Here is a 13,395-nt window from a genome sequence, read left to right as displayed (position 1 = left end):
ATGCGGGCGTTTCCTGGCGAGGCCCATTAAGATCCGGAAACTGTCAGGCGCGCAGAGGACTTTGGGGTAGTGTTCAGTCAACGTCAGGAAGACGAAGGAAAACATAAAACCTGGCGGAAAATCACTTTAATCTGTAATGTGTGAATTCATTTCTCTGTGACCTTGTGTGTGATGGAGTTTGTAAAATGTTGTGCAGGAGATTTCCAAATAAATTGAACTCAAGTATCAATGACCGCGTGGCGGCTCACAGGTTGGTGGTGAGCTGCTGCTCTGAAGCCTCACTTTGACTTTTTGTTCAGCACCATCTTGGTTTTTTGAAACCAGGAGTGACCACATTTGGAGGAGCAGGGGGTGGAGCCTGACTGAGAGCTTGATGACACGCCCCCCTGAACCCATTGGACGGTGCTCGATGTCAATCATAATGTGGTGTCACACCTGGTGTTAACATCCGTCTGCTGATCACACAGCACATGAAGTAACTGAGTGTTGGTTTGATTCCAGAGTTTCTGAGGCTCATTTAAACATCATGAAAACTAACATTGTACAGCTCAGTCCCAGGAGACGCTCACAGTCAGGACTCAGTGTTAAAGTGAACATCTGGATTCAGGATCCCAAACTCGCCCATTATTAACTAAATACATGATCCTAAGTTTGTTATCTACATCACAACATCACAATAAAACATGAACTGTGACCCAGTTCATTTTTCTTTAGGCATGAACTGGACTTTGAAACTGGGTAGGTTTCATGTGTGAACTGGTTCAACAGGGAGGAGGAGCCCGAGAACAGGGAAGTGCCAGACTCCATTTTCACCTGGATGAGCAGAAGGAAGAAAAAGTGGCGGTGAAGTCGTGAACACAACTTTCTGAAAGTTTTACTGTCACTCTCACACTGCTGTTAACATCCGTCTGCTGATCACACTACCACTAAGTTGGCAGTGTCCACACCTGGGTGACAGACGAGGGTTTCATGTGATCGTGGATCCTCAGACATAGATGTGACAGCAAGGTCTAGAAACAAAGAGCCTCTAAAGGACTAAATTAACAGGAGTTAATCTACAGTTTCACTTTGCATCTTCTCACTGCATCTGATTCACTCAAGTGTTTAATAACAGAAACGGTGGTTCGCAAGCAATCATACGCTATGTCAGGGGTCACCAAATCCAGTGGAGAGCCGTAAAGCTCGTAGAGCATATATACACATATATATACATATATATATATATATATATATATATATATATATACATATATATATATATATATATACACACAACTTTATACCATCATACTCTCTTTTTTTACTATCATACCTCATACACACAACACTGATCTCTCTTGCACAGATATATTATATTTGAAACAGAATAATAGCACATATAAGAGAAATGAATTGTACATGTGAATGCAAACAACCATGTGTGAGGAACAAAATGACAGTGAATGATATGTGAATGAGAATAGTGTGTGAGAGAGAGAGTGATTGAAAAGGAAGTTACATTGAATTCTCAGTTTCTGATTGGGAACATGTTGGACCCGGAGCCGCTTCCTGGGGAATGTTTTAAACTCTCCGACTAATACAACAATGTCAGAAATGCTGGATCCACAGAGATCTCCTGTAATGCAGCCACACACAGGGGCCTGCGGCCGAGGAGGACACGCGGCGGTTATTCAGACCTGGTTCGTCAGGTGGACCGTTATCAGGGAGCGCCAGGGGCCCTTCCTCGCCGGACGTCCGGGCCCACGGGCTCGCTTTTCATTTTCCATGTCCATGTAACAGATCAGAGTCAGAGCCTGTTGTTCGGTTCAGGTCTCGCCGATTTTCTCCGTGTGTCGCGCGTGGTTCGCAGCAGAATGTACAGAGACAATTTGCTTTCAACACAGTTTCAATGTTTATCTTTTCAAATTAATGTCATAAACATAAATGATTACAAAACAGTCTGTGCACGTTTCAAAATAAAAGCACACCATCGTATTCATTTGTTTTTAAATGTTTTTAATTGTGAAATATTTGCAGGAGCAGGAGATGTACGGCTTCATACCGTATAGTGTGCAGAACTAGTTTTATACAAGGGAATATAGTAGGCATAGCAGAAACTTCAGAAAGGCTGTAGTTATATGAAAAGTTAATTTGAAGAACTTCTGTTGATGGGGAGTAGTCTGTCTGCCTGTCTGTCTGTCTGTCTGTCTGTTCGTGTCGCTGTCTGTCTGTCTGTCTGCCCTGTCTGTCTGTCTGTCTGTCTGTCTGTCTGTCTGTCTGTCTGTCACTGTCTGTCTGTCTGTTCGTGTTCTTGCTGTCTGTCTGTCTGTCTGTGTCTGTCTCTGTCTGTGTCTGTCTGTCTGTCTGTCTGTCTGCTCTCTGTGTTCGTCTGTCTGTGTCGCTCGTCTGTGTCTTCGTCTGTCTGTCTGTGTCTGTCTGTCTGTCTGTCTGGTTCGTGTCTGTCTGTCCGTCTGTCTGTCTGTCTCTCTGTCTGTGTCTGTGTCTGTCTGTCTGCTGTCTGTCTGTCTGTCTGTGTCTGTCTGTCTGTTCTGTCCGTGTCTGTGTCTGTCTGTCTGCTCTGTCTGTCTGGTCTGGTCTGTCTGTCTGTCTGTCTGTGTCTGTCTGTGTCTGTCTGTCTGTCTGTCTGGTTCTGTCTGTCTGGGTCTGTCTCAATGCCTGTCTCTGTCTGTCTGTCTGTCTGCAGTCTGTGTCTGTCTGTCTGTCTGTGTCTGTCTGTCTGTCTGTGTCTGTCTGTCTGTCTGTCTGTCTGTCTGTCTGTGTCTGTCTGTGTCTGTGTCTGTCTGTCTGTCTGTCTGTGTCTGTCTATCTGTCTGTCTGTCTGTCTGTCTGTCTGTGTCTGTCTGTCCGTCTGTCTGTCCCTCCCACCTGAATGATGCAGGTAAAGAGACAAATGGTGATGTATAATGACATCATCATAAAAGTTATATTTATGGTCACTTTAAAATACAATATGTATTAATATAGTATTAATATTAATATATTAATACTAAATTATAATAAATATAATATTATGTTAATATACATACACACCATAGACTATATAAAGATACACACATAAAAATATAGCAGGGCGTTATGCCTGGGGACACACTGATTGTCCTGAGGCAGACAACACTAGTACTGCGTGTGTGTGAGAGAGTGATAGTGTGTGTGTGTGTGTGTGAGTGTGTGTGTGTGTGTGTGTTAGTGAGAGAGAGTGTGTGTATGTGTGTATGTATGTGTGTATTGTTATGTGAGAGTGTGTGTGTGTGTGTGTGTGTGTGTGTGTGTGTGTGTGTGTGTGTGTGTGTGTGTGTGTGTGTGTGTGTGTGTGTGTGTGTGTGTGTGTGTGTGTGTGGGTGTTCTAAAATGAAAACTAGCAGAGGCCCTTTGCTATCTCACACCACACACACTCAGTCATGTGATTCCCAGTAACTGCAGAGCGGAGGAGGAGGAGCAGCCAGTGGAAGTGAAAGTGTCTCAGACTTGTTCTAAAAAATACCATGGAGACGGAGGAGAGCCGAAGTCTGAGCTGGTGAGGTTCAGCAATATCTATATTATTCATTCATTATTTTACAGCCAGTGACTGTGTTTTTCACTGGATCCCCAGAGACAGATGTGAAACAGCAGGTCTGGAACAAAAGAGTTCAAAGGACTAATTCACAGAGTTAACTCACAGTTTCACTTTTATTCTACCAAGATCTGTTCATCAAGGCTTAATAACAGAACGTGTTTCTCACAATCATACGTTACAGCAGTGTCACCAACCAGTGGAGAGTTTTCACCGCGTGGATCCCAGCAGGTGCCTCTGCAGACTCACTGGCTGAGGTGTGGAGGTGGTGGTGGTAGAGCCACGACCTGCAGAGCCAGGCACACGTGGCCACACACACACACACACACACACACACACACACACACACACACATACACAGGTTTTGTGTGAGTTTTGTGCTGAAGGTAAAGGTTTGTTTTTGTGTTTGACCTCATTTCAGTACGCTCAGAAACCGGCAGTGGATACAGAGAGGCTAAGTCAAGCTGCTGATTGATGTGTTTCTGTGGCATTGTCTATAAAGTTCTGTAATCTATTTCCAGCTTATGACGAACATGATACGAGATGCTTTGCTTTCTCTTAGTGGCAGGGGTTGAAGGACACATGAACTTGCTAAGCTTGTATTGATTCACTTAATGTAGCTGATTGGTCTGAGGCAGACTGTCAGAAATGCTCAAGCTATTTGCTGTGATTTCCTTTAGGCAAAGTAGTCCTGTGTACTCAAACAAATACCACTACAAACTACAGCTTTCATACATCTATTTCACAATAAAAACATTAAAATAAATTAATAGATCTAGTCTGGTTTATGAAACGCAGCTGGAGTGCTTTTGAGTTTGAAAAATGGGTAGGCTACAGTGAAGTGTTGCAAGTTTTTGTTTGTGATGTTTTCAACAGATAAACATTGAAACTGTGAAAGATCATTTCACTGTGAGAGGAGAGAGCGAGGATTTTAAAACCTTTATTTCAAAATGTTTACAAAACTACTGGAAGACACGTTTCCAGTATGACAATAAGTGGATCTGTGCAGCACAGTTCAGAACAATATTAAAACTCACCTAAAGACACACAATATTAATATTAAAACACGTCAACCACAGAACATATTACTTATATTAGCATCATTGTCTTGATGAAGCTATCCATGTTCTTTCTATTTTTGAAACTTGCAAAATCTACTCCAGACCTGGGCCTTCAGCAGCTAGGATAAAACAGGAAGTGTTTTCTTTTGTCCTGGCCTGTCTCACTCTGTTCTTCCTGTTGGCTGTAGATGGACAGTTTGGCCTCTCTCTCTCCTACCATCCAGTTTAACAATTTCCACTTGCTAGGTTGGGATTTCTCCATATCCAACCCCAGGATGAAGGCAGCTTACTCACGGCCCATCAAACTGTTTAAACATTCTGAAGTGTATTAAAAGGTAACAGAGTCTTCACAGTCATAAAGCATGAAAACTGGTTCTGTTTCCACAAAAATGGACAACTGCATTTGACTGGTTATTGATGACGCGAAATAAAACTGTTGACCGCGATGGGCACCGCGGTAAAACCTCCACTGCAGGTCACCAGTCCTTTTCCCTCAACGGTTTGCATAAAAACCCTCCACACCGGTTTCCTGACTGCTGTCCGCCATCCAGTCTTCCTCCACACCGTGTCAGTCCTCATCCAGCTGGGAGCCTGACCAGGCTAAAACACAAATATCTACATGGCCTTCCTTGGCTGTGTGCAGTTCTGTACTGTTTCAGTCCTGGCCTTATTTAAAAAGGTCCTGCGGAGCCTCCGGTCTGTGACCTCGGGAGTAAAACCCAACCCTGGGGAAAGGGCTCGCTGTCGTGCCATGGGGTTTTTGTTCCCAGTACTGCATCTTTGTAGCACTTTACCTCCTCGTCTGTGTAGAGTCTCCTTTCATCTAAGGCAAGTTTAAAATGTGCTTCCTGCCTGTCGCATGACCTCTGCCTGATGAGGGGGCCAAGGCCGATGTGTCGTGTCAGTCCAGACCTGCTGCACGACTATTCTCCTCAGGTTAAGCTCCGGTGGCACAGCCACGCCAGGAGGCCCGGGTGCCTGAGTTGCCTGGACACCTGCTCCCCGGCTCCGCTGATTAACGCCTTTCCAACAGCCAGTGCAGAGAGCTTGTGTTCCAGCCTTTTTCCATTTAAAGGTTCCATGTCTTAAAAGTGACTGACAAAAAGGAGATAATCCATACAAAGCTTTTAGAAAGTTTAAAATCCATTAAGCAACAGTGCCATGTTCAAACCTGCACTGAATAGTCCCTCAGATGCTGGGAGCACACACTTCTGCTCCCAAAATAAAATATCCTTGTGATCTCAAAGAGGTACTTCTGGATGAAGTGTACCCAAAAGACACACTCTGTTGAATGTAAATTCCTTTGTAAACACACACCAAATTGAGTGAATTTGTCCCCAAAGAAATCTGTTAAATGGCTTGTAGTTTCAGTGAGTCCCGTGGCTCCATGCAGGCGAGCTTGCTGTGAGCAGTGAAGTTACCAGGTTGCTTGGCTTACTGTGTTCTGCCTCTGTACGATAACTGTGGTCCCAGCCATTTCCACTCTGTTGTTATCTCCTTTGCATCTTCTTCAGCCACTCTCCAGCGTCTCTTCTCTGAACTATGGACTCATTGCCGACATACACCTCCCAGGTACTGAAAGACCACTTCTCCTTCTCCACTAACCCCGGCAGACTGGGGTAGCCCTCCTCCCAACTTCCAAACGCTAGCAAGCCACTTTTCCCCAGTTCACTCTTGCTTTGACATGGTTTTAAAATCACTTTGACAATTTCCCAGTTCTGATATCCTCTGGTTTTTTTACAAAAGACGATGATGTCGCTCTGCACATATGATAAATGTGGTTTCTTTTTAAAATCATTTAAAAATCGAAATCCTTCAACGTTAGCTTTCCTATCTTATTTTTAGCATTGGTTCAAATGAAAAGCGTGATAAATATCCCTGAGAGCTTGCAAAAGTTCTCTGTCTCACTCTGTGCACTTTAAAAGGTGCACTCAGGCTCCATTAATTTCAGTACACTCAATGTCCTGTGATGACAAACCTTGACTCAGCTAGACATGAGGCCGAACCCTCCAGAGAGTCTTCCAGAGGTAAAGGTGCTCAACCCGTCAAAAGCCTTTCTCCTGGTCTAGAGAAATGAGACCAGTTTTTGGTACCTGTAATGAATCCAGAGAAGTCCACAATATCCTAATTAAGGGACACACATTGTCTGTGATAGACCTACCAGTACACAGTAGGCCTGGTCTGGTAAATCACTTCCTCCATCACTCTCTCTTCAGACGTTTGCCAGCGTTGAAAGGATCTTTGTAATCCAAGCATAAGAGGGAGACAGTGGACAGCCAGTTTTGATCTCCTGAAGATTCTTGGCAGGAGAGCATACTGCTCCCGCTTATCAGTACCTGCCTCTAAACTCTCATTAAAAATAAAGCAAAGATCTTTCCTCTATCTCTTGCCCAGAACTTTAAAAATTTACCGGAATCTGCTTCGATGTCTGGGCCTTCCAGCTTCGGTATAATGTGGCAGAGTTCTGCAGACCACAGGGGGCTATCCAACCCAGTGTTCAGCCGTCTCAGGACCCTTTGGGCAGTCACACAGAAGGATTCATACATGCAGCCTCGGGGTATCTTTACTTTGTACAGATCATTATGTAAAATCCTAATGGCCTGGATCTCCTGCTGTCACTGAGTTCTCTCCCCAGGAGATCGCAGAGGAGTGTGTGATGAGTCGTGCCTTGTCCGCTCTCTTCTTTCCTCCAGTCCAAAGACAGCACTCTGACAGGCATCCATGAGCGCGGCCTGCCCAACTGGGGTGGATCTGACCAGCCGCCCGAGCTTCTAGTGCCCAGTAGGTCTGTGGTGACAGATTTTTGTGACTTGAGATCTCTTTAATATGATCTCTATTTCCAGTGGAATTCCATTAAATTCAGCAACCTACAATTTCCGCCCTCAGATCCTCCATAGATCTGTTATGTCTCTCTTGCATATCATATACTGTTGACAGAGCTGTTTATTCCCACCTTCCCATAGTCCCACTACAGTTTTAAAGAAGTGAAAATCATTTTTCTTTTCTTTAAAACTGGGCTCAGAAAACTTTAAAACATCCTTAAATGTGCATCACATAAAAGAGACGTGTTAAAATGCCAGTATGCAATTTCTGGACTTTTTAATTTAGAGATAAAACGCTGCACACAACCAGCGCGTGATCTCATGAAAACTTACAGTGAGACATACTGCACTTTCTGAAGATGCTGTACTGCTTGAAACAACAAACTGTCCACCTCTCCATGGAAATGTTAGATCTCTCGGCAATGAGTCCAGGTATTATGTTCACATACCATCCTTCACACATCACAAGGTCAGTGGGCCCTCTGCAGTAGCTGCCTCATGCACGCTGTGATGCCCAGGCCTTCCCGAGGGTTCCTTGTCTAAAACATCACCCACCAAAATCCTCCCGTGCCTAAAATCATCTACTTTAACTTGCTTAAACTGTGTCTAAAACCTTAAAACCAGACTGTCGTCCTGAGACCGAGCAGATAAACATCATAAAACAAAATAAAACTGCTCAACTCGCCCTCACTACCAGTAGTCTGCCCTCCACCAATTTCCTTCCACTTCTAAAGACTTGAAGAGGAAGCTCTGAGCAAGATGATGCCCACTCCCACTTGGTTGTAAAGCTTAGTGGCTCAGACCACCTGCCCCTCTCCTACTCTTCTTTTCAGTCATTCCTACTTTAGGGTCACTATGTGGCTTGCACAAACACCACTGTCTTCCTTTGAGCTTACTCTGCTGGAACTACCAGAGACCTTCTTCACAGCTATTCTGGTCTGGCTTTAGTATTTTAGGAAGAGGTAATGTTTAAAAGACTCATGTTGGTAAAATATAAAACCCCACACAAAAACAGTGACTGATTATAATCAGGATGAAATCATATTCATCATTCCTATCATGAAGTTTTCTGCCTAACTTTGAACAATCTTTCTGAGTCTATATATTCTGGTCGTGAAGCCTCCTGCTCTTTGCTTGCCCATGAGCAGCCGTGGCAGAGTTTGAGAGCTGCTCTTTATCAGAGAAATAATTCCCGCCGAACTTTCATATTCTCTGCAGTCTTCTGGAGAAACACTTTTACCCTTCTCTGTAAGACTATAGCTCTTAGTTTTCTGGTTTCCTGTTCTGAAGTTTGAGGATCACTGTCAGTAGAGTTTGCCCTGTTGGACTCTGGACTCTGCTGCTCCTCTCCTCCTTTCCTTCACTGCTTCCTTTCTTGCCTTTGAGCTTCCACTGTTGCTCCTGGTTCTTTCTTTTCAGATGAGAACCAAGCACCTCATCTCTCCATGTCAATATCACTACTTCTGGCACCTGTTGGACCCCGCCTGTCCCTCCCACCTCTCACCTACCTGTGATCTGGCCCAAGGACTCCCCTGTCCCCCTTCTCCTGTCCCTCCTCACCACCTGACCTTCCTCTCTTGGGAACTCCTGTCCCCCCCACTCACCTGACCTTCCCCAGATCTCTGTGACCTCCGTCCTCCTACCTCACCTGACTCTCCCCAAGCGACTCCACTCTGTCCTCCTCCTGTCCCTCCTGACCTTCCTGCTGGACGCCCCCTGTCCCTCTCTGCTGTTCTTTCTGGAGGTCAGGCTGTTTTATTCCTTCTGTGGACATACTTTAGCTTGGTGTCCTTCCTCCAGCCAGCGCTTGTGTTATTTGGATGTCACAAAAATCACGTAGTCAAACTCTTCCACTGAGTTTAAACACTAGTCTGCAGTCCCAGTCCCAGTTGTTCAGAATCATGAATACCAGATGCCTGTGTGGCTAAACAATGCATAATGAGGGACCTGTATCCTGAGGACACTTTCTTACTTGAGACACTATTCCTTCTCGTGTCTGGACAGTTTCTTCATCAGAGTTCCCATTTAATAAACGGGACGTTGACAGAGTCACTTTAACTGGCTGGGTATGAGAGGCAGAACCGATACGAACGTGATTTCCGCCACTTTCGATCCCGGTCACCACGTGTTCGGGCCGGTCAGCTTGCTCATAAAGATGACAACCGCATGTTATCCTAGCAGCTGTGTGTGACTTCATGCTGTGTACTCAAATAAAATACCAGTACTATTAAAATTATGAAGCTATGGCATTTATTTCTACATAATAAAACATTTAAAAATAAATGAATTGATCCAGTCAACAGAAACGATGGGAGTGCTTTTTTATTGGAAATGGTAGCTACAGGAAGTGTTGCAACATTTGTATGCAGACGTTAACAGATAAACATTGAACTGCGTGAAAGATCATTTCACTGTGTTCTGCTGTAAACTGAGCGTAGGACGAGAAGGAAATAGACCAGACCTTGAAACATCTTAGAAGAGCAGCGTGGCTCGAATCACAACTGAGCCGCCGCAGCCGCCCGCACGGACGAGACATTTCAGAGCAAGTTGACCCTCACACACAAAGTAAGAGACCTGCCTGAACATGTGAACTCTCCAAACTGAATCCTCAGAGAATGAACCAGTGAATGGTGTTCTTGAATAAAAACATGTTTGTGTTTGCAGAGGTCAGGACCACAGCACTGAGAGCAGAGTCCTGTGGGTCCAGCTGTGTATTCCCTGAAGTGACTGGTCCATGTGATATCCTCTAGCTCTCAGTGACTTGAACCTGGACCCTCACACACACAAAGCAAGAGACTGCCTTTACTGTGAACTGCTCTGAAGAGGATTTAGTTTCTAGTGTGTCTCTGCATTATAGATTACACATAGCCATTGAAGCAGACTAATCAGGAATCACCAAAGAGCCTCAGACCTCCACCAGGAACCAAATAGACGCCTTGAGCAGAAACCACTTCTCTCTTGAGATTCACTAGAGACTATTTGATTGTTTTGGACTGTACCCCAAATTCCACACAATTGGTAAACATCAGTCCTCTGAACATGTCCTCGTGAAAGAGCTCTCCATCTGGTTCACAGACCACAACCTTCCACCAAGTTTACTGTAATCTTGTCGTTTTTGAAAATCCCACTAACGCAACTGCCAACCAACACACAAACATACTGGTGGAAAACAAAACCTCTCCTACAGAAGTAATGAGCAACTCGTGACTGGGACATGTGAAAGCTATCAGGAAATGTTCTCTTCACAGGGGGAGAGGAAGAGGAGTCATGTTTCTGAGGAGGAGCAGTCGGCCCTGTTGCAAAGGCTTCTAGTAAGTCAGACGTCCTGAAGGGATCCAAAGCCTTTCACCAGCCAGGGACACTGGCTCCTGCAGTGACAGTGTAGCACTGCTCACTGACCAGTTCACTCGCCAGGAGGTTCCTGTCCCCCAGTGTGGGGACAAGATCCTAACAGGAGCTGAGCTCAGACAGCCGGTCACTGGGAGCAGCATCAGGAGCATGTGTTCATGATGTCTTGACTCTGACAACAGCACATGTGGTTTTATTTTTGTTCCTTCATACAGCATCAACATTTCTAATATCAAGTATAAAAAGCACACAAAGTTAAAAAGCTTTTATTTTCTGTAGTTTTTCTGTATCTGATGAAAACAATCAGCAGGACTTTCAGATTCTCTGTCTCTGACATTGTTTTCTCTTGTCTTTCAGCAGACTGGTCTGCAGGAGGTTTTAGATGAATGCCAAGCTCAGTCTGAGGAGGAGATGTGAACACGTGACTGAAGGAAATCAGATGAAACAGGAAGTAGAACCCCTCTCAACAGGATCTACACTGGAGCCTAAGTATCACAGAGTGCAGTCATAAGGAAGAGGTTAACATCTAACATGAGGTGAGAGGCATGCTTGACATTTGCTTCCAAGAAGAAGAGCCTCTAATGACACCCTAACAAGTGCCACTCTCTATCTTTAAAGCCTCAATCATCAGCAAGCAGAGCAGCATCAGAGTCGCCCCCACCAACGGGCGCGGCTTGAAAATCCCTTCTCGGCAGAGGTTCACTTCTGGACTGGGCAGAGGTTGCAGAAACCAAGATGTGGGCTCAAGGACCGCAGGTTGCTCAGGGAGTTGAACTCCTGGGTGAAAGACCAGCAGCACATCTTCACGCTCCAGAGTTCCATCCAGCCGCTACAGGAAGGCTCACGGCAGAGACGGCCACATGTCTGTAAACTCTGTTCATTCTCGACGGCTCTGATGGTAGCAGACTTTCGACTTAAACTACTGTGAGCTGGTGTTCGATGTCACACAGATGTCAACGGTTATGGATGTAATCCTCATCCGGGAAGGTTTCTGCTCTTCTCGCCTGATAATTCCTCCAGACCTCCAGCAGCGCCAACTGTGATCCTCCCTGCATACAAAGTTGACAGGGGTCACAGGCTACGAGGCTTCACTGGATTATGAGGAGTACTTCAGAGGAGAGTCAGTGATGGGCAGCCGTGGCAGAATCATCTCACACATCAAGACATCCAGGGAGCCTCCATATCATGTGTCAAATCCCAGTCTTCGCTGGATCAGTGTTGGGCAGTTCTGGAGCACATGTTGACCACAGACCAGAGAGGAGAGCTGCCCAAGACCCTGACTCTCACCTGTACCACACTTCCCGCTGGTTCAGACAAAGAGGAAGAACAATAAGCACGGGTGAGGGAAGGAGACGACCCACAGCAGCTGACAGAGGCTGACAGGACGCTTCCTTCTGAAGCTGGGGAGGCTACACGAAAATCATCTGAGAAGGAAACATCACAAGTTCTACCAAGAAGACCTGGAGCGGTGTGGTCTTAATGTCACAGAGGCCTCAGATGTCTTCAGAGTTTGCACTGAGATCTTCAGAAGAGAGTGCATCTTCCAGAAATCAGTCTATCGCTTTGTCTATCTGGAGCTGCTTCAGGAGTTTCTTCTGATGATTCACATGTTCCACTGTGTTACACCAAGAGGAACACAGAAGAACTTCAACAACTTTTGGAACATATGGGACACATAGACAGTACCTTCTCTCGATGACTTCCTGAAGAGAACCATGGAGAAACCCTCACTAGGCATAAATGCAATACCTGGACCTGCTTGTCTGCTCCTTCACGCCCTCAGTCTGGAGTCCAACCAGAGAGTTCAGGAGGCCTGCCGGCTCTGACAGAGAACAGTCCAGGAGATTGGGTTCAGAGAGTCATCAACAAACCTGAAGGAGATGGAGAGTGATGACATTTTCTCCTGGACAGAAGCATCAACATCTTCCTACTGTCTGACCAGATGAACGACCACTCAGTCTATCAGCAGATGAAACAGCTCCGGACGCCAGAGAACAAATCAGCATGAGAAACTCTCTGGATATCCACTGTCAGTTTGGTTGGTTGATGCTGCAGATGTCAGAGGAGTGTTCCTGGATGAGCTGAACTGGGAGAAGTTCAACACACATCATACCAGGTCATACAGCAGATCGATCCTGTTTAGAGAAACTTGCAGGAAGGCTTAGGTGAGTCCAGACATGATCAATAATATGTGTTCAATCAGTGGAGATGACGTTTTCCAAATCCATCCAGTGTTAATGGTTCTCATTGTTTGGGGTTAGTAAGGGTGTGTTGCAGTGGTCAACACAGCAGGGGCAGCCTTTCTGCAGGAGGAGTGATGTTCTGGTGTCTGCAGTGGTTTTTCTGGGCCTTCTAGCCTTCCACAACCCAAAGACATGGAGACTGGAGCTAGTTGGTGTGTGTGGGGTATACAGGAAGATACTATTATTATGGCACATATAGCCTCATTGTTCACAAAGGAGAACAACTAGATCAGATGTGGAGAGTGAAATCCAATGACAGGGGATCACTGTGCTTGAGTTTGAGGGTTCAGACATACTGCATCATGGGTGTAAGGGAGATTATTGTATATACTGGTGTATATATATATATATATATATATATATATATGCAG

The 13,395-nt window shown here is 45.2% G+C and overlaps 1 pseudogene; it reads left to right on the top strand.

The window, feature by feature from the left end:
* The first annotated feature begins 11,312 nt into the window (after positions 1-11,312).
* Positions 11,313-12,946, top strand: LOC124851541 (annotated as a pseudogene).
* The last annotated feature ends 449 nt before the right edge of the window (positions 12,947-13,395 follow it).

This window comes from Hippoglossus stenolepis, chromosome 3 (assembly GCF_022539355.2).
Source record: "Hippoglossus stenolepis isolate QCI-W04-F060 chromosome 3, HSTE1.2, whole genome shotgun sequence".
NCBI lineage: Eukaryota > Metazoa > Chordata > Actinopteri > Pleuronectiformes > Pleuronectidae > Hippoglossus > Hippoglossus stenolepis.
This window is presented reverse-complemented; position numbering and strand designations above follow the sequence as displayed.